At 37.5% G+C, this 10,494-nt stretch overlaps 1 pseudogene; it reads left to right on the forward strand.

Annotated features, from left to right (window-relative positions):
• The first annotated feature begins 640 nt into the window (after positions 1 to 640).
• On the forward strand, positions 641 to 2,013 carry LOC138156043 (casein kinase II subunit alpha pseudogene; annotated as a pseudogene).
• The last annotated feature ends 8,481 nt before the right edge of the window (positions 2,014 to 10,494 follow it).

The raw sequence follows: 10,494 nt of genomic DNA on the forward strand, positions 1-10,494 counted from the left end.
ACATGGAGAGGATCACATGTACTATAGTAGAGGGAAACAAGGGAGGGAGATGAGCAAACTATGAGTTTTACCATCATTGGTTTAAGTTCAAGGATAGAATAACAGACTCAGTTAAGTATAAGAATTTAACATGAAGAGACACAAAAATCTTCCTATAGTAGAGGGAAAGAAGGGAGGGAAAAGATAATTGTTTGCAATTTACTCTTATCAGATTTGGTTGCAGGAGTGAAAAACTTACTTTGTTAAGTAAGAAATCTAATGTGCCTACAGGCAGTAGGAGGGGAAAGGTGAAAGAAAAGGTGGGGGGAGGGACAGAAGGGAGGGAAGAAGTAGTAAGGGGAAATAGTAGGTAAAGGGAAGAGACTGATAGGAGGAGAATATTGAGAAAGGCGGTGTGCAAAAAGAATATTCTTAAGGAGGAGACAGGAGAAATAAAAGCACAGCTAGTAAGAGAAGCTATGAATGTGAGTGGGATGAACTCTCCCATAAAATGGAAGTGGATAGCAGAATGGATTAAAAATACAAATTGTGAGCCTCGCTCTGGTCCCTGCAGCTGGCGGCCCAGCCGTGTGTCTCCTCTTCAACTGCTGCCATATTGTCTGTGTGAGGAGAGGGGAGAGTGGCTGCCACCTCCGCCACCACCACAGTTGGAGAAAACAAGGGGTCTAAACAAGGCCTTATCCCTAGTTGGCTCTGAATAAATGACTACCAGAACTTTAACATCAAGTGCAGCTTTGCTCGCCAACCTGTCTGACATGTCTGGACCCATGCCAAGCAGAACCAGAGTTTACACTGATGTTAACAAGCACAGACCCTGGGAGTACTGGGACTATGAGTCACAAGTGGTGGAATGAGGAAACCAAGATTACTCTCAACTAGTTCGAAAGTTAGGCTGGAGTAAATACAGTGAAGTATTTGAAGCCATCAACATCACAAATAATGAAAAAGTAGTTGTTAAAATTCTCAAGCCTGTAAAGAAGAAGAAAATCAAGCATGAAATAAAGATTTTGGAGAATGTGAGAGGTGGTCCCAATATAATCACGCTGGCAGATATAGTAAAAGACCCTGTGTCACGAACACCTGCCTTGGTTTTTGAACACGTAAACAACATAGACTTCAAGCAATTGTACCAGATGTTAACAGACTATGATATTCGATTTTATATGTATGAGATATTGAAGGTCCTGGATTATTGTAATACCATGGGTATTATGCATAGAGATGTAAAACCTCATAATGTCATGATTGATCACGAACACAGAAAGCTGCGACTAATAGACTGGGGCTTGCCTGAGTTCTATCATCCTGGCCAAGAATATAATGTCCGAGAGGCTTCACAGAATTTTAAAGGTCCTGAGCTTCTTGTATACTATCAGATGTATGATTACAGTTTGGATATGCAAAGCTTGGGTTGTATGTTGGCAAGCATGATCTTTCGGAAGGAGCCATTTTTCCATGGACATGGCAATTGTGATCAGTTGGTAAGGATAGCAAAGGTGCTGGGGACAGAAGACATATGACTATATCAACAAGTACAACACTGAACTAGATCCATGTTTCGATGAGATCCTGGGCAGGCACTCCTGTAAGCCATGGGAGCATTTTCTTCACAGCAAAAACCAGCACCTAGTCAGTCCAGAAGCCCTTGATTTCTTGGACAAACTGCTGCAATATGATCACCAATCACGACTCACCGCAAGAGAGGCCATGGAAGACCCTTATTTCCACCCAGTCGTGAAGGACCAGGCTCGGATGGGCACATCCAACACGCCAAGCGGCAGCACTCCTGTCAGCATTGACAACATGATGTCAGGGATTACTTCAGTGCCAACCCCTTCACCACTTGTACCTCTAGCAGGCTCTCAAGTGATTGCTGCTGCCAACCCCCTGGGGATGCCAGTTCTAGCTATCACAGGCACTCAGCAGAAATGACGGCCTCTGTCTCCTTATGCCTGAGAAGAGCCGGGTGGGGGAGGGGGGGTCCACTCTTCATCTCTCCCTTTAATGCAGTTGTGCCTGGCAGGGGAGGGGATGGAACATTTCTGAGGTTCTGTGTCTGAACAGTTGCTTGTGTATTTGTAGTAGTTCAGTCATTATAAAAAAAAAAATTATTATAGGCTGAAAAAAATTTAAAAAAAATAAAAATGGTACAATAGGCTGATTAGGATAAAAAACATTTGAAACAGAGATACACATAGGGTAAAGGTGAAAGGCTAAAGAAGAATACATTCTGCTTCAGCTAAAGTAAAAAAAACAAAACAAAACAAAACAGCAGTAGCAATACTAATCTTAGACAAAGCAGAAGCAAAAAAAAGAGATCAAATTAAAAGAAATAAGGAAGGACAATATATCCCGCTAACAGCATTGACAATGAAACCATTACTAAATGACATTGACAATGAAGTAATATCATCACTAAATATACATGCACCAAGTGGTATAGCAGTCAAATTCTTAGAAGAGAAGGTAACGGAGTTAGAGGAATAAATAAATAGCAAAATTATAGTAATTGGGGACCTCAACCTCCCCCTCTATGAACTTGATAAATCTAACTCAAAATAAAAAAAAAGTTAAGGGGGTGAATATAATTTTAGAGAAGGTAAATATGACAGACCTCTAGAGAAAATGAAATAGGCATAAAAAGGAATGTACCCTCTTAGTAGTACATGGTACATAAACAAAAACTGATGATGTACTAGCACATAAACACTCATAATCTTGTGTAGAAAGGCAGAAATATTAAATACATCTTTTCCAGATCATGATGCAAAAAATATTATATATAAAAAAGGCTATGGAATGATAGACTAAAAACTAACAGGAAACTAAATAATCTTATCCTAAATAATGAGTGGTTCAAACAAGAAATTATAGCAACAATCAGTAGCTCCATTTAAGAAAATGAAAATAATGAAACAACATTCCAAAATCTATGTGATGCAGTGAAAGTGGATCTTCGGGGCAGTTTTGTATCTCTAATTGCTTACATGAAAAAATAGAGAAAAAGTAGATATTCAAATTGAACATTCCACTGAAGAAGCTAGAAAGAGAAGGAATTGAAAATTCCCAATTAATGGGGTGGCTAGGTGGCAGAGTGAGTAAAGAGCTGGCCCAAGAGTCAGGAGGATCTGAGTTCGGATCTGGCCTCAGACACTTAACACATACAAAAAGAAACAAACAAACAAAAAACCCAGCCATGTGACCTTGGGCAAGTTACTTAAACCCAATTGCCCTCCAAAAAGCAAAAAAAACAAAACAAAAAAGAAATTACCAATTAAATATCAAATTAAAAAAAAAATAAAACCAAAGGAGAGCTTAAAAAATTGAAATTAAGGAAAACATTGAACTAAAAGTATTGAAATAAAACTAAAAGCCAGTTTTATGAAAAATCCAATAAAATTGAAAGACATTTATTCAGTTTGATTAGAAGAAAGAAAGAAAAAAGCCAAAATAACAGTATCAAAAATAAAAAGGGTTAACTTGCCTCCAATGATTAGGAAACTAAAACAATAATGAGGAAATATTTTCCCCAATTGTACATCCATAAATCTGATAATTTTGGTGAAATGGAAAAATAAGTCCAAAAACAAAAACTGCCCAGATTAATGGAATAGGAAGTAAAATATTTTTAAATACCAATCTAAGAAAAAGAAATTGAACAAACCATTAATGAACTCTCTAGGAAAAAACCTCTAGGACCAGATTAATTTACAAGTGAATTCTATCAAACATTTAAAGACAATTAATTCCAATACTTTATAGACTTTTGGGGAAAACTGGTGAAGAAAGAGGACTATCAAATTCTTTTTGTAATACAAATATGGTACTGACACCTAAATCGAGAAGATCCAAACCAAAAAAAAATATTGTAGACCAATTTTTCAAATGAATATAGAAGCAAAAATATTAAATAATGTGAGCAAAAAGTTTACAGCAACTTAACAAGAGAAGAACACAATTTGATCAGGTAGGATCTATTTCAGGAATGCCAGGCTGGTTTAATATTAGGGAAACTATCAGTATAACCTATCATATCAACAACAAAATTATTAGAAAACATATGGCTATCTCAATCATTGCAGAAAAAAAACTTTTGATAAAATACAACACCCATTCCTCTTAAAAATAGTAGAAAGCATAAGAATAAATTGAGTCTTCTTTAAAATGATAGGTAGTATCTACCTAAAACCACCAGAAGTCACTATACGTAATGGGGATAAGCCAGATGCATTTTCAATTAGATCAAGGGTCAAATAAAGATTTCAATTGTGTAATAGTAATGGAATTTAAAGATCCCCCTTTATTGGCTTGGTTTTTGGTTTGATTGTGTTAAAACCCAGAGCTTGTGAATCCCACTTGTGGGATGGACTTCTTGACATAAAAAGAGAGGGTTGAACTGGGAGGAAATGGTGATGTAATTTAGAAAGACACAAGAAAAGAGAGAGGCAGGGGAACTTTTTGGAAGCAGCATCTTGGAGGCAGAGAGAGATGGAGAGGATTGCTGAGGGCCAGTATGAATTGCCCAGGACTTTTTAGAGCTGCCACCCAGAGCTGCCAAGGACTGAGGAGACATGGCTATTATGGTGGTACTTTGTCTGTCAATTTTGATGTTGTTTTGCCACATTTGTCCACTGGTGAAGGACAGTGATGTTGTTTCAGAGGTATTGGAACCTTGCTGTTAGTTCAGAGCTCCGGAGACTGTTCTGCAGGCAGAGAATAAATTAATGAAGACACTGGCAATGTATATTGTGGCCTTGTTAAGCTTTGTTTCCCCAGGAACAAAGATTGCTGAGAAATTGCCTCAGGTCAAGATAAAGAAATGACTTCTCTTTGGGTATTAAATGATGTGCTTAAGCTTGTTGTAACTCTGGGGTAGATGGCCTATTCATTTGTATTCCAAGGGTGGGGAACTTTTGACACTTTTGTGCTCTGTGATTGAACAAATGAATGTAATTTACTTATGATTGGAAACTAATCTCCATTTGAGAAGAGGGGCTTTGTGATGGACTAAATGGATGTACAGCCTAGGGGTGCAGTAATATTTAGAAGAGAGACTTTGTGACTGATTAAATGAATGCAATGTCCAGGGGTGGGGGAGTACTTGACTGAATTAAACTTGGTAAATGCTGTATTTTGAATGATGCTATAATTTGATTTTCTCTGTTCTTAATTTTTCACTGAATAAAATGGAGAGCACCTATGCTGCTATTTTGAACCTTGTGAAGTTACCTTTGCTTGGCTTTACATACTGTCACCCCAGATATTAAAGATTGGATGGGAAACGTTAATTGTAGCATGAAGAGAAGAAAAAGAAATTGAAGGAATTTAAATAGATGTAGTAGAGAATAGGTTATCACTCTTTGAAGATGATATGATAATATACTGAGAGAACAGTAGAGAATAAAATTAAAAATACTACTTGAGATAACAAATAAATTCAGTAAAATTGCAGGATACAAAATAAACTCCCTTAAATCCTTGCCATTCCTATGTATTTCTTCTTTTAATGCTTTATTAACTTCTGATTTACATCATTTGTTTCCACCAGATTTTGAGTTACAAATTTTCTCCCTGTTTTCCCCCTACCCATCGCCCCAAAATAGCACTCCCACAGGATATCCCCTCCTCCAATCTGCTCTCTCCCATATTTTCTCCCATACCCCTTTTGACTTCTCCAGTGGACCTGTATGCCTCAGTGCCTGTATATCTTATTTCCCAATTACATGTAACATGGTTTTAATAATAGTATATATATATATATATATATATATGTGTGTGTGTGTGTGTGTGTGTGTGTGTGTGTATACGTACCTATATGTATATGTATATATATCTATATCTACGCATACACACACATATTTGAATATTTGATTTTAAAATTTTCAGTTCCAGATTCATTCCTTTCCTTCCTTCCTTGTCACCCACCCTCACTGGGAAGATAAGCAGTTCAATATAGGTTGTACACGTGTGGCTAATGCAAAACAATGTCACAGTAGATATATTGTAAAAGACTGACTATATTTCCCTCCCTCCTATCCCACCTCCCACTTGGTCTATTCTCTACTTTGATCCCATCCCTTTTCAAAAGTGGGTGCTTCCAACTTCCCTTCGCCTCAGCCTGCCCTCCCTTCCATTATATCCCCTCTCATCCCCTTCCCCCACTACTGTCCTGTAGAGTGAGATACCCTATTTATTGTGTATTTCACTCCCTCCTCAAGCCAGATTCATTGGGAATAAGGTTGACCCATTCCCTTTTGCCTTCCTATTCTTCACCTCCATTGTAACCATTTTCCCTTGCCTGTTCTGCATGAGATAGTTTACCCCAATCTGACTCTACCCATCTCCTCTCATTATATCCTTCTCACCTCTTAATTTCACCTTTTAAGTATCATCCCTTCCTGTTAAATTGGTCCTGTGCCCTCTATGTATAACTGTAAACATATATATACATATTCACATATGTATTCATATGCCCATATACCCTCATATATAGATATATGTATATATTTCTAATCCCTTTAACTACTGAGAAAAGTTTCATAAGTTAAACTATTGTTTTTCCATGTAGGAATGTTAATAGTTCAACTTTGATAAGTTCCTTATGATTTCTTTTCCCTGTTTTCCTTCTCATGCTTCTCTTGCTTCTTGCATCTGAATGTCAAATTTTCTGTTCAACTCTTTTTTTTTTTTCAGCAAGAATGCTTGAAAGCACTCTATTCCATTGAATAATAATATTTTCCCCTGAAACATGTTACTCCATTTTGTTGGGTAGGTGACTCTTCATTTTAATCCCAGATCCTTTGCCTTCTGGAATATCATATTTTAAGCCATTCAATCCCTCAGTGTAGAAGCTGCCAGATCCTGGGTTATCCTGATTGTGCTTCCACAATATTCAAATTGTTTCTTCCTGGCTCCTTGTAAAATTCTCTATTTAATTTGGGAATTCTGGAACCTGGCTATAATATTCCTAGGTGTTTTCTTTTTGGGATCTTTATCAGGAGGTGACTGGTGGATTCTTTCAACCTCTTTTTTGCCCTGTGGTTCTAAAACATCAGGGCAGTTTTCTTTGAGAACTTCCTGGAGTATGATTTCTAGGTTCTGACTTTGGTCATGGCTTTCAGGTAGTCCAATAATTGTTTAATTATCTCTCCTGGATCTATTTTTCAGAAGAGTGGTTTTTCCCATGAGATATTTCACATTGGCTTCTATTCTTTCATTCGTTTGGATCTGTTTAACAGCATCTTGATTTCTCATAAAGTCATTAGCTTCCATTTGCTCCAATCTAATTGTGAAACAATGATTCTCCTCATTGAGCTTTTGAGATTCTTTTTCAATTTGGCTTTTTAAGACATTCTTCCCCTTTTTGAGCCTCCTTTGCCATTTGAGTCAGTCTGTTTTTTTTTTTTTCTTAGCAATTGGGGTCAAGCAACTTGCTCAAGGTTACACAGCCAGGTGTTTCTGGGTGGGCGCTAAGTGTCTGAGCCTGGGATTTGATCTCCAGGTCATCCTGACACTGGAGCCGGTGCTCTTACTTTCTGTGCTATTTGGCTGCCCGGAGTCAGTCTGTTTTTTAAGGTATTATTTTCCTCAGTCATGCTGTTGACTCTCATTTCATAATTTTCTTGCATTGTTCTCATTTCTCTTCCCAATTTTTCTTCCACTTCTCTTACCTGCTTCTTAAGGTCCTCTATGGCCTGTAACCAGCTTGTATTTTCCTTTGAAGCTTTTGGTGCAGGAGTTCTGACTTCACTGTTTTCCTCCTGTTCCATGCTTTGCTCCTTTTTGTCCCCAAAATAGGAATGTAATGTTGGAACTTCTGTCTGATTTGTTTCCTTTGCCTGCTCATTTTGCCACTCAATTACTTGACATTTGGGATTTTTGCCATAGGAGGACTATGCCACCAGACAGCTGAGCTTTCATCCCAAACACTGGGGCTTTCTCACCTGCCAGAGGTATTAGATGGTTGCCCGCTCTGAGGTCTCCACAGGCTCTGGCAAGCTGGAGAGACAACCGAGGACCTCCACCCTAGATTGCAATCCACATCTAAGAAGGTTAAAGCAAGAGCGATTACCCCTCAGACTGGTGCTTGGTCCCCCTACATTCTGCAGGCCAGGAGCTGAAGCTGCCATGCAGCACTGGCTGGCTGTGCCAGCATCTTAGTGGCTTCTAAAGTCATTGAATACTTTAAGGGGGTTAAAGGTATGGACTCCTCCTTACTGGTCCCAAAGTCCAAACGGCACTGACCTCTCACTTTGTCCTTCACATCTATGTGTTGATAAATCTGGAAATGGCCACAGCTGCTGCCTATCTGGAGTCCCTCTGGTCGATGGCTGCTCAGGCCCACCCTGGGGCTAAAGCCTTGGCATGGAGCTGGGCTTGGCTCCCAGATCGCTGCACTGGATTCCTGCTGGCCTGCTGGGCTCTCCTTAGTGGGAGGTTAGCTTCTCTGTGTCATTTTGTGGGTTCTGCCACTCCAAAGTTTGTTTAGAGTCCCCTTTTTACATGGATTGGGGATGGTGGAAGCCACACCTGCGGGATAGTTGTCCTTCTACTCTGCCATCTTGGCTTTGCCCCCCCCCTTTCCATTCCTATATATTTCTAAGAAATCCCAACATCAAGACATAGAAAGAAAAATTCAATCTAAAAAATTGGATGAAGATCAGTAGCTCATGATTAGGTCAAGAAAATGTAATAAAAATGATAATATTACCGAAATTAATTTACCTATTTAGTACTATACCAATCAAACTATCAAAAATAATCCATAGAGTTAGAGAAAATAACAAACTTCATCTGGAAAATCCAAAAGCCTATAATTTCAAAGAAATAAATAAAAAGTAATGTTATGGATGGTGGCCTAGCATACCAGATTTTAAACTGTATTTTAGAACCACAGTCATCAAAACCACTTGGTACACTCTCAGGAAGAGAGTGAAGATTAGTGGAAGACAACAGATACTCAAGACACAGTATTCAATGACTATAGTAATCTACTGTTTGATAAACTAAAAGACCTCAGTTTCTGAAAAACTTAGCATTTGACACAAAAAATGCTGTGAAAACTAAAAAAAATTGTATGGCAGAAACAGTGTATAAACTGATATCTTATACCATACACCATAAAAAAATTTAAATGGATTCATGATTTATATATAAAAGCTCATATTTTAAGCATTCAGGGAGAGTAAAGAATAGTTTACCTGTCAGATTTATGGAGAAGGGAAGATTTTATAACCCAACAAGAGAGAGCATTATGAAATACAAATTAGAAAAAAATATATTACATTAAATTGAAAGAGTTTGCACAAAATAAAGCAAATATAACCAAGATTAGGAGGGAAGCAGAAAATTGGGACTGAATTTTTACAAGCAGTGTTGCTCATAAAGCTCTCATTTCTAAAATATACAGAGATCTGAACCAAATTCATAATAATACAAATCATTCCCCAATTAATAAATAGTAAAAGGATATGAACATGCAGTTTTCAGAGGAAGAAAATAAAGATATCTATAATTATATAAAAAATGTTCTAAATCATTATTGATCAGAGATATGGAAATTAAAACACCTCTCACAGGTCAGATTGGCTGACAAGAAAAAACAGGAAAATAATTAATGCTGGAGAAGATGTGTGAAAATTGTAACACTAATTCCTTGCTGGTGGAGTTGTAAACTGATCCAATCATTCTGGAGAAAAACTTGGAACTATGTCTAAAAGGGCTATTAAAATGTTCATATGCTTTTCACCTTGCAATACCAGTTCAGGGTTGTATCCCAAAACGATCATACAAGTGGGAAAAGGACCTGCATGTACAAAAATATTTGTAGCAATTCTCTTCTGGTGGCAAAGAATAGGAAATGAAGATGATATTCATCAATTGGAGAATGAATAAACAAGTTGGTGTATGTGAATGTAATGGAATTATATTATGCTATGAGAAATAAGGAGCAGAAGAACTTCATAATAAGCTGGAGAGAGTTGTGTAAACTGATGCTGAGTGAGGGGAACAGAACTAGGGGAATATTGTACACAATAGCAGGCACATCATATCTTTTATGACTGACTTTGGTAGACTGGGCTCATCAGAACAATGCAAGGTTATAAGGCAACTGCAAGGGACTCTAGATGGAAAAGACAATTCACAGCTAGAGAAAGAATTAGGGAGTCTGAATGAAGATCGAAACAAATGACTTGCTCACTCTCTTTTTTTCATTTCTTTTTCCTTGTTATTCATTCCATTGGTTATAATGCTTCTTTACAAATTGACTAATGTTTAATCTGAAGGTATATGTAGAACCTATATCAGATTGCATGCCACCATGGTGAAGGAGAGAGGGGAGTGGGTGTGAGAAAATTTGGAACTCAAAAACTTGTGGAACTGAAGGCTGTAAACTAAATATTAAGTAAATTTTAAAAAAGAATATTAGAATTCCCACTCAAAAAAATAAAGATTTATTCTTTTTTTCTTCTGATTTGAGAATTTTTAGATTAA

Source organism: Petaurus breviceps, unplaced genomic scaffold (assembly GCF_028583685.1).
Source record: "Petaurus breviceps papuanus isolate PSGF00001 unplaced genomic scaffold, PetGlider_PUasm1.0 98, whole genome shotgun sequence".
NCBI classification, from domain to species: domain Eukaryota; kingdom Metazoa; phylum Chordata; class Mammalia; order Diprotodontia; family Petauridae; genus Petaurus; species Petaurus breviceps.